The 11482-nt window shown below is 41.3% G+C and overlaps 1 long non-coding RNA gene across 1 annotated transcript; it reads right to left on the reverse strand.

The window, feature by feature from the left end:
* Nucleotides 1-10079: 10079 nt before the first annotated feature.
* On the reverse strand, nucleotides 10080-11016 carry LOC113306659. The gene is made up of 2 exons (XR_003338768.1): nucleotides 10407-11016; nucleotides 10080-10297 (listed from the first exon to the last, which is right to left on the reverse strand). It is a non-coding gene; the product is annotated as an uncharacterized LOC113306659 (long non-coding RNA).
* Between the last annotated feature and the right edge of the window lie 466 nt (nucleotides 11017-11482).

Below are 11482 nucleotides of genomic sequence, written 5' to 3' on the forward strand. Positions count from 1 at the left end.
GCTTCAGTTCCCTGGGAAGGTGACGACTGGCTTCAGGAAGATAACAACTTGCTTCAGTTCACTGGGAAGGTGACGACTGGCTTCGGGAAGGTAACAACTTGCTTCAGATTTTAGCATGCCGCAACCCTAATTAGCGCCACTTACTAGAATCGCTGTAGAATTCTCGTATGAACTCGGATTTTGACGGTCCGACCCTCCATTCTAGACGGAAAAGAATTTTTTATCTCTCTACGCGGGATATTTAGGTTTTGAGCTCGTTCGGGAGGTGAAAACAGTTCGACAGTAAAATTCAGGAAGAACTCAGGAGGGATGTTGCGGGCCCGAGGTGGCATAGTCGTGCCCAGTCATCCGTTTCATGGAGCAAGAAGGAATCTTTATTTTGTTCAAACTCTAGAAACTCCATCCGCATGAAAAGAGATATTGACCTTCTTCTATTTTCTGTTGCCCTCCCGGATCCGCGCCTTCTGCAGTGTCTCTCTAATGGATTCCAAAATTTACCGAACTCTGTCGCATTCTTGGGATGGATGGATGGATGAAATATGTGCTTGGAAACGACCATGTTAGGGTTAATATTGGAGATCGTGGTTACGTTGTCGGTCAATCCTCGGCTTTAGGTTGTTCATTGCCTGGACTTTCTGACCGTGATGATGATGTGCTGTGAATGCTTGTATGGTCGAAATATTCCGACGCCATTGGATAAAATTAATGAGATTTTCCGTTGCCGATGTGTTGCTATAAAGTCTTCCAGGACTTTGTTCCAAGTGACATCCTTCGAACCATCTTCTGAATCTTGGACTATCGTATGGAATGGGATGCGGTGAGCAGTCTCCAGTTGTGCTTCTGTTTTATCAGATGGTCATGGCCGAGTATGTGAATGTATCTTTGTGGCATGCTTTTGGAGTCTTCGGTGCATATGTACGGCTTCATGTTGAGAAATCTTGCGTAAAACTTCGACAGTGATGATGTTTAAATTAGAAATAACCTGGTTGAGGGGAGTGAAAGCGTCCCATGTTGGTAGTCCCCATGTGTAGCATACTTTAATTGCATCATCTTGAATCCACGTCCACGGGATTTGATGCATGCTTATTGTACTCTTCTGGATGTGATGCCGGGATGCTCAGAATATCACATGGATGAAATATTCTGGATAGCGAAGAGGTAGAAAATGATAGAGTTATATTATTTATCGTGGCTTCCTCTGTTTCTTCAGGAAAATGTTTCAGCCGCGTCTCTGGAGTTATCTCACGAATCTTTGATGGTCGTCAGGATAGACTGCGATGAGCAGTGCCCAGTCGCGCTTTTCTTTAGTTTGTGAAGTTGTTTTCCTCTGAGCAGGCTTGGGGCACACCGCGGCCTCGTAAAGTGTTGAAGGCGTCTTTTAGACAGAGAGGTGATGATATTCTTGCGCTACACCCTTGAAGAGTAGATGACCTTGTTGTGGCTATGGCCTTTTGGCTCACTGTGTCTTAGGAGCTTTGGGATTCCGTGTAGATCCTCAGTCCCAAGTATGGTTTACATGTTTCCATATTTGTAGTGATTGTTGTTGAGGTGAAGCTCTGGCTGGTATGAACAATTGAGCGGCAACAGTTCTTGGTAGAAGATGTAATCAAAAGAGACTACATTGTCGTGGGAACAAAGTAGGTTGGCTGGCATTGCATGGGTATCCATGGAAGTAAAAGGATTGGCTGGATATGTAAGCGAGCAAACTTGGCAGGAATGAGACGTTGAAGCGGCTTCAGTTCTTGAAGCAGCTTATGGAGAGAATGCTGAAGCGGAGCGGCTGCTGGAGCGAACGTTAAAGCGGAGCGGCTGTTGAAGCGAACGTTGAAGCGGAGAGGCTGCGTCAATCAGTGTGCTGTCAAACTGGACACCCTTCGAGCGAACAGTGGTTAGGAGTCCCCAGTTCTATCTATTGTGCTTTCCAAGAGAGGTAGGGGTTTGGGAACGGCTTCCTGGATGGAAATATCTGCTTTCCTGAAACATCGCGGTTGAGGGATGCAAATATGTCTTGACGTTACGCCTTGGGAAAATATTGAGTCTCTCATAAATGTTTCATCATAGACTGCACGATTTTGTGGGCGAAGTCCCCAGAAATCATGCATCTCCTGACAGGAAGAGGGTCTTTGTGAACCCAGGGGGTTGCTGATCTCCTTGCCTCGATTTTGAAGAAGTCGTTCTTGATCTCTACGTGTGGTGAAATTGTATTGTTGGTTCCATTCCACTGAGTGCTCAAGAGCAACGATGGAAGGATGCAAGCTGCTGGTGCTGGGAAGATGCAAGTTGTTAGCGCTAGAAAGGATGCAAGCTGCTGGCGCTGGAAAGATGCAAGCTGTTAGCGCTAGAAGGATGCAAGTTGCTGGCGCTGGAAAGATGAAAGATGTTAGCACTTGATCGGCTTGGAATGGGCGTTGGCTTGGCGTGGACGCTGGCTTGGCATGAACGCTGGCTTGGCATGGACGCTGGCTTGGATTTGGTATGGCACGAAATGTTGGCTGCGCATGGCGCGGACTGTTGGCTTGGCACGGCGTTGACTTGGCACGGCGCTGGCTTGGCGTGGCGCGGACTTGTTCTTGCGGTCCCAGTTGCCTCTTTCCATACGTAGCTCAAATAGGAAATCATTTCCTTATTCAAATTCCAAAAGTGTTATGCGTATGAAAGGGGTTGGCTCTCTTTTTTATCTCGTACCTTTGTTCTCACGTCCTGGTGTTAGCGGTAGCGCGGTAGAAATAAAGTGGGTAAGCATATTCCATCTATGTACTCCAACGTTTCTCTTTCAATTTGGTTTCTTGTTTTCTTGTGTTGGTGCAAACCCTAGCCATAGGTATGTGATAGACACATTTTTGTGACCAAATTGTTCTCAATTTTCAGTATTGTTGGTACTCGATTTTCTACTTATTATGGTGTTTTATGTGTTTGTAGGTATTTTTGGAAATTAAACATTTTTGGAAAATTCGGATCGAAAAGTTGGTATAGGCACCCGGAGGACACATGTTATTCGGAATCTCAGTTTTAGATAAGGGGCACCTAACTGATAAGGGGCACCCCAGGGAACCAACTGCTAATCGCACCCCATTACCGGTTAAGGGGGCTCCATCTTCTTCCTTGATTTGAAAAAAAAAAAAATTGGCGGGAAATTTGGTTTCAACGGTAAAGGATTTATTATCTTTAAGATAAGAATATCTATTTGGCTTACAAACATGAAGTTTTGAAGAAAAAGGAAGTTATCTTGTATTAAACAAGAAAGATATCCTTAGAAGTATTTATCTTGGATTATATTCTGCGAATTAAAGAAGATATGGGTTTAGTAAAGAAATATATAGAATAAAGAGAAGGAAAAATTCTGAAGATATTTTTAATTAAAAAGAAGAATATTTTGGAGTTATGGAAGAATGTATTTGAGTGATGTGTATTTGTGTGTATAAATAGAGAGCTAGAGAGCACATTTGGGGAGAGTTTATGGGAGAGAAAAGAAAATCACTGTTTTATCATTGTTTCTCCCATTTCATCTTTGTAAACACCCTTTGAGCAATAAAAATGAATTTTGAGCGTGTTTCCATGATGATGAGCTAATTCTCGCGCAACCAAGGCATTGGATGAAGCTATCTATGCATGAATGATTGGTAACAATTCTATTTTCTCTGATTTATAATTTATAATTCATTCAATCACCCATTTTGCGGAGTTCTAAATGTTCACATAATTTTCTTAATTACTTGAGATTCAATTTGATAGATTATACTTTGTTTAATTGATTGATAGTCTATTATTAGGGAATACAATTAATATTTGGGAATATGTTTGATTATGTGTGATTAAGAAATAAAGGATTTAAAGGATAGTTAGAGTTTTGAAACATATTTGGTATCGTTCATTCATGTGTAATAGTGGAATCTAGTGTCTTGGTTACTTTTAATATCTTGAAATCAATTTTGTAAGAAGTTTTATAAACTTTCACAAGTCTCAACGAACTTATTACTACAACATCATTGAAAAAGCTAGGGTTTTGGCATTGTTTGGGCGTGATCAAAAGTAGGGCTTGGCGTCAGGCCAAAGGTTACCATGCGTTGGTTGACGACCTTGGATGGATAAGATTTGCATCTTAGATGGAAAGATGGTCGTTGATTGTTGCAGGCCTTCGTTTTGGCAGACGTAAAGGGAAGGCATGCATGGTATGGGTTAGGCGCGACAAGGTGGCTGGCACGGCATGCCATTGGCACATGTGGCATGGTCGGCATGCCTAGGCACGGTTTAGGCGTGGCCAAAACTAGGGTTTTGGCGTTGGGCCAAAGGTTACCATGCGTTGGTTGGTGACCTTGGACGGCTAAGATTTGCATCTAAGATGGAAGGGTGGCCGTTGATTGTCGCACGCCTTCATTTTGGCAGCCGTGAAGGGAAGGCCCGCATGGCATGGCTTAGGGGCGGCTAGGTGGTTGGCGCGGCATGCCATTGGCACATGTGATATGGTCGGCATGCCTTGGAATGTTTTAGGCGCGTCCAAACTAGGGTTTTGGTGTTGGGACAAAGGTTACCATGCGTTGGTTGGTGACCTTGGACGGCTATGATTTGCATCTAAGGTGGAAGGGTGGTCGTTGATTGTCGCACGCCTTCGTTTTGGTAGCCGTGAAGGGAAGGCCGGCATGGCATGGCTTAGGCGCGGCATGCCATTGGCACATGTGATATGGTCGGCATGCCTTGGAATATTTTAGGCGCGGCCAAACTAGGGTTTTGGCGTTGGTCCAAAGGTTACCATGCGTCGGTTGATGACCTTGGACGGCTATGATTTGCATCTAAGGTGGAAAGGTGGCCGTTGATTGTCGCACGCCTTCGTTTTGGCATCCGTAAAGGGAAGACCCGCATGACATGGATTAGGCGCGGCTAGGTGGCTGGCGCGGCATGCCATTGGCACATGTGATATGGTCGGCATGCCTTTAAATGTTTTAGGCGCGACCAAACTAGGGTTTTGGCGTTGGGCCAAAGGTTACCATGCGTTGGTTGGTGACCTTGGACGACTATGATTTGCATCTAAGGTGGAAGGGTGGCCGTTGATTGTCGCACGCCTTCGTTTTGGCAGCCGTGAAGGGAAGGCCGGCATGGCATGGCTTTGGCGCGGCTAGGTGGATGGCGCGACATGTCATTGGCACATGTGGTATGGTCAGCATGCCTTGGCATGTTTTAGGCGCAGCCAAACTAGGGTTTTGGCGTTGGGTCAAAGGTTACCATGCGTTGGTTAGTGACCTTGAACGGCTAAGATTTTCATATAAGATGGAAGGGAGGCCGTTGATTGTTGCACGCCTTCATTGTGGCAGCCGTGAAAGGAAGGACGGCATGGCATGGCTTAGGCGCGGCTAGGTGGCTGGCGCGGCATGCCATTGACACATGTGGTATGGTCCGCATGCCTTGGCATGTTTTAGGCGCGACCAAACTAGGGTTTTGGCGTTGGGCCAAAGGTTACCATGCGTTGGTTGGTGACCTTGGATGGCTAAGATTTGCATCTAAGATGGATGGGTGGTCGTTGATTGTCGCACGCCTTCGTTTTTGCATCCGTGAAGGGAAGGCCCGCATGGCATGGCTGGCGCGGCATGCCATTGGCACATGTGGAGCGGCTGGCATGGTTGGCATGCCTTGGCGCGGAGACGTGGCTAGCATGGTTTGCCATTGGCATGGTGATGCGTCTGGCATGGTTGGCATGCCTTGGCGCGGAGACGTGGCTGGCATGGTTTGCCATTGGCACGGTGGTGCGGCTGGCATGGTTGGCATGACTTGGCGAGGAGACGTGGCTGACATGGTGGTGCGGCTGGCATGGTTGGCATGCCTTGGCGCGGAGACGTGGCTGGCATGGTTTGCCATTGGCACGGTGGTGCGGCTGGCATGGTTGGCATGCCTTGGCGCGGTAGCATGAGAATTTGGGGTTGGTATAGAAGATGTCAGTCAATGTTAAGGGTTCTGCCGTGGAACATGACCCATGTAAAAAAAAGGTACCCCGTTAATTCTTACGTGGACATGCTGATTGATTCAATAAATTTGTTAATGGTCATAGTGACGTCATGTCGGATGTACAGTTTTACGATTTTAACCCCTAAGCTAAAAACCACCATCAACATCTATATAAGAGGATCTTCTAATATTTTTGAGGGATATCTTTTAATCTTTTATCAAGCCATTGGAGAGGAGAACTCAAGAGAAGAAAAGCTAGAGTTTGGAGCTATTTCCATCAACGTAACTATTTCTTTACCATTTTATCATATGAAACTCATGGGTTTTGTTAGTACCATGAGTAGCTAAACTTCTTAGTGATTGGGGATGAATTCTAAGTTCTAAACATGATTTGATTTATTATATAAATCTATTTTGAAGTTGTTCAAATGATTATTGACATCAAGAGATGATCCTTCCTTATCGATTTCTCCATTGATGCAAGATAGTCTTCTTTCAGACAAGGAGAATATATATATATTAAGATAGGAGAAAATCAAGGGGTGATATAGTTTGGTTTATGGAAACCGAATATATTTATCCCAAAAGTAAAAGATATCGATTAAGAGATTATTGTTACCTAAAGAACAGATTTGCACAATCTGCCCAGTTTTATGCTCGTCACAAATAGAATTTTGGCAACAAGTAATGCATTTTTCAACACAATCAGTGTGTGTTGAGGTGAGGATTAATCTCACCACAGGTAACAAAGACATCCTTAGGATGATTTATAAACACAAATGTTTCTTTGTGTTCTTTCTTTCTTTCTCTTGTTATTGCAAGAGTTTGCAACTTCTTTTTGAGATCTAATAAACTCATCAGCCTTCAAAATCTTTAAGCCCTTGCGAATTGCCTTGATGAATTCATTTTGTTGGAGGTTTCCATGGAATATTGCAGTGTGGTTATTTTCTCCACATAAAGAATTTAACATATTATCAGAAGAATTAGCTTCTGACCTTTTTGGTATGTCAACCAATTTTCCTTGCTCAGATTTTACCTCTTGAGTTTTATCTGACAGGGTTTTCATAAGGTTTTCAAGTTCTAGACTTAATATTCGACTTTCCTTAATTCCCAACTCAAGTTTTTCTAAACAATTCTTTAAGAGTTGATTAGACTCACAAGATACATCACTGTTAGAATTGGCAAGAAGTGCATTACAACTTGATATTCCTTCATAGGGTTTTTCCTCCGGGATATCATATAGAGTAGAGACATAAGCTGTGACGGATCGGAGAATCTGGACTTCCAAGGAACCGAGTTTCGTCCCACTTGGCAAGCTCCGACTCCCTGATACGCCACTCAAGAAACCGGACTTTCAAATTTTTAGGAACCAATTCGAATTCAACCTGCAAAATGTTCATTGAATTATCCTAAGAACAACAAACTTGAGATCCTGCTAAACAGGAATCTCATTGGTCTCAAGGTTGGAATTCTATGAGCATATGTCCCATACCATAATACTCATAAAATTCCACGAGGGTTCCAATTTCTAAAGAATAAGAGCCAATTTCTAAAAGTAAAATATAGCAAGTTGCCGACCCAATACTTTATACAGCCAGTTGTCGATTCCATACACGTCCAGTCCAAAAATGGGAGAAGGCCAGTTGCCAACCCCATTACTTTATACGACCAGTTTCCAATCCCAGTACTTTATACGGCCAGTTGCCAAAAATGGGAGAAGGCCAGTTGTCAACCCCAGTACTTTGTACATCCAGTTGTCGATTATATATATGGTCAGTTGCCCAAAATGGGAGAAGACAAGTTGTCAACCCCAGTGCTTTATACGGCCAGTTGCCGATTCTAACAATCTATATGGATAGTCGCCAAAAATGGGTGAAGGCCAGTTGCCAACCCCAGTAATTTATGCGGCCAGTTGTCGATATCAAGGTTGCAATCATCTTCGAACAGATTGTGTGAACTGCGAAGCAGCAATCAACTCTTTTCCGATGATATGAACAACCTTGTCGAGTTGTGCTGAACCGCATAGCGGCTGCCTACGTACCCTATCCGTTGCTCGAAGGGATCAAGCACGACCCTAGATCGTCATCTTTATTTAGATAATATGAACTACCCTCAATAGTAACAATTATCTCTAAAAAGGATTATGAAGTAAACTTATCCCAGTTGCAGCATACACAATGAATTACGAGTAAGGCACTACTCTGAGTAAGTAAGCCTAAGATACCCAAGTACACAGATGTCTCAAACAATAATGATCAGAGTCCACTAGAGCAAAACATCGGATCCAGTGATATACTCGAATTACAGTTCACAAAATAAAACAAAAACAAAACATATGGAACCAAACCTCCACTTCTTATACTCCACCTTTTTCCAATACAAGAGATCATTGCCAAGGCGAACTAATGTAGACGGATAAGGAATTCACTTAATCAAGTCGACAATTTCCAAGTATCTATTATTGTGCATCTCCACTAGAACTAAATATTTCATACGTGGTATATTTTTTTTTTGAAAAACTAACTTTCATTCATATCGAGAGAGATTTACAGGGACTATCGAAACAAGAACTTGATAACAGCAGGCGGAGTATACCACCATTGCATAAAACTAACATAAGACCTACCAGACTTAGCAAGCGTATCATCTGCTTTATTTTGCACTCGACCAACATACTGAACAGACACAGCAGGCGGAGTAATACGTGGTATATTACCATTAGCTAGCTAGCGTCATGAAATCCTAATGAGACAACAATGGACTAAACCACCGAAAAGAGGACGGAAATTCAAATTCACTTACCCATTGAACTAGTTAGGGGACGATTCAAAGCCATAAAGTGAACAACACATTTGCAGTTAATCGGCACTGCTTTTTCATACAGTGGAGAACTATCATACAAATTAAAAAGCTAAAGACATTAATATTTATAGAGGAAATAACAACATGACCTATATAGTAAAATTCCAAATCAATCCATGTGCTTTCATATACAATGGCATTTAGACAACAAAATGAGTATCAAACTAGTCCGAACCTGAATGGGGAAACACTTCCGTTTAATGAATCTGACAGTTTAATGATCATAAAGACATTTTTGACGAACACTTGATAGGTACCCAAATAATTATCCATTTAATCATTTTATTTCATTTCTATATTTTTAAATTTTAGTGAAATATTAACAATTAAATATGTAATTCACACCAATCGCTTACCATACAAACCAAAGTGTGCTATGGATTCAAAAATGAAACTCCCGGCAGTAGACAAACACAAGTGGAGGCACATCTTGAATTAGCCAAACAATCACCAATCTCATACACAGTTAACACAATTACACTGCCATTAGCTTAGCTGTCCATGGTAATAAGATTGTTCAAACTCCACAATTATGGTCAGGGTCTTCTACATGAATTAAATCCATCCAATAGAATTTCAACAGTTCATAAGGGAAATTATAAAATTCAAAGTGCCAATAATTTCTCTAGTTATATTCATGAACCTTGACCATGAAGTGGTCATAACAAAATATTGTGGATTCTAAATTTAAAATGAACATTTCATTGGCATAAGGTAGAAATTACACCTTCGCATAATGAAACATTCACATACATACACAAATGTGAAAAAGAGATCGAAATGAGATCCTGGTAAACCCATAGCCCATATGAATGAGCCCAACAAAATATATATACTGGTGCAGTACCACCAATCTATAAGAATTGGTAAACCAAAATTCCCTTAATTATTTTTAACAACTTAACACAACAAGAGAATTATATGAAAAATACCCAAAATAGCAAAAGCCAAAGTAGGCTGACATCCTCGATATCAAAACAGCTTCAATCACCTTATCTTACTAGGCTACGATTTTATCTTAAAATCTTAGGAAACATGTACACTTCGGGGTTTGGATTGAATTCAAAACCCATAAATATCCAGGACTCCAATCTCCGTATCAGGCCATAATCAAAATCTCGTCAAACAGTTGACTATTTACACAGACCACATAAACCACAAAAGATACCAAAACACTTATAGATAAACTTTCTCCTAATCAAAGTAGTCAACAAAATTCTATAATAGACAAGAAATGTAATACAACTCCTCGTAAAGATGAGTGGGCAGTAAAGGATTCTCGATTTACGGAATGCAGTTCCAGTTTATTCAAGTTTTACATTATGAAATCTTTCCAGATTGTCTTAAAATCCTTACAGTAGCCAATAACTTAGGGTACAATAGCATATTCAAAAATCATAATATTTCAACGGCCCATTAAAAAGATATACACCTCACAACCTAGCTGCTTTCTCTGCCGGTATACAAACTTTAGTCAAGATTTTCTCATGATTTGAGATACCTAAAGTGATTGGAAACTCTTGAAAATTATACAGTAAGTTAAATATAAAGTACTAGATAACATGCTAAAAATTTAGCTTTATACGATGTACAGGTAATGAGAAACTCACTGATTTGTCCGACTTTCCAAGGCTGCAATTCAGCAGAATACAGTCACGGTATATTGAATACTTTTCATTCTTTCCCATGTCTGATCGTTCTCAAATTTTTACAGTAGTATTATGGTCTAATGGAACACAACATACTAAAATTTTAGCCGATTCCAACGGTTAGATTTTAAGATATAAGCAAAATAAAATTCTGCATTTTAGGGTGCACAAGACATACGGAATTTTCAAGCAAGAATCGATATTGAAGTAAATTGTTTCAATCAAACCATATTAAAAAATCATCATGATTAGAAAATACCAATTTCGTCAATTTGTATAACAACATGAATAATAACACAAATCCCCAAGATCCTAACAAGAACCCTAATTCTAAGATTTTGTATTAGGGATGAAATCAAATTCAAATCATCATTATCACTCTTTAAACGAAATCATTGAGGAAAAGCCTCCTTACCTTCTCTTTAAATCTAATTCCATAACCTGACATCAAAACTACTTTGTTGATTTCGAGCTCAGCTTCTTCCCAATAACAATAGAAGCTAATGCAAATTTCACCAAAGACAGAACCAAATTCATGCATAATAGGATGATTGGAGAACAGTATGAGAATCGTTCCCCCCCCCCCCCCCCCCCCCCCCCCCCCCCCCCCCCCCCTTTCTTTTCTGTTCTACCCTCCTCTCTACAATTTTGTTGTTAGGTTAAAAATGGAGGAAGATGGGGAGATGATAAAGAAAACCCCCGGATTTTCCTTCCTTCCCAAACTATAAATGTGTTGCCCTCATTCTCTCCGTATCGTTGTGACACGTGCTTCACTGCATGGCCACTATTCTAGCACCCAATAATTTGGTTAAGGGGGACTCTCTATTTAGACACCAACCCTTATCATTGAGGCAACCTAAATAGTGTTGGAAATACTTGATATCAGAGTTTTACGCATTCTCAGATCAGAATTCAGATAATGGGTTTAGTTAAACCCGAAAAACAATTTGGAGTCTCACATAAGCCTTGTTGCACTTCTGAGCTTTTATGTTGGAACAATGTTTTGCCATATGTCCGAATCTACGGCACTTGAAACA

Source organism: Papaver somniferum, chromosome 8 (assembly GCF_003573695.1).
Source record: "Papaver somniferum cultivar HN1 chromosome 8, ASM357369v1, whole genome shotgun sequence".
NCBI lineage: Eukaryota > Viridiplantae > Streptophyta > Magnoliopsida > Ranunculales > Papaveraceae > Papaver > Papaver somniferum.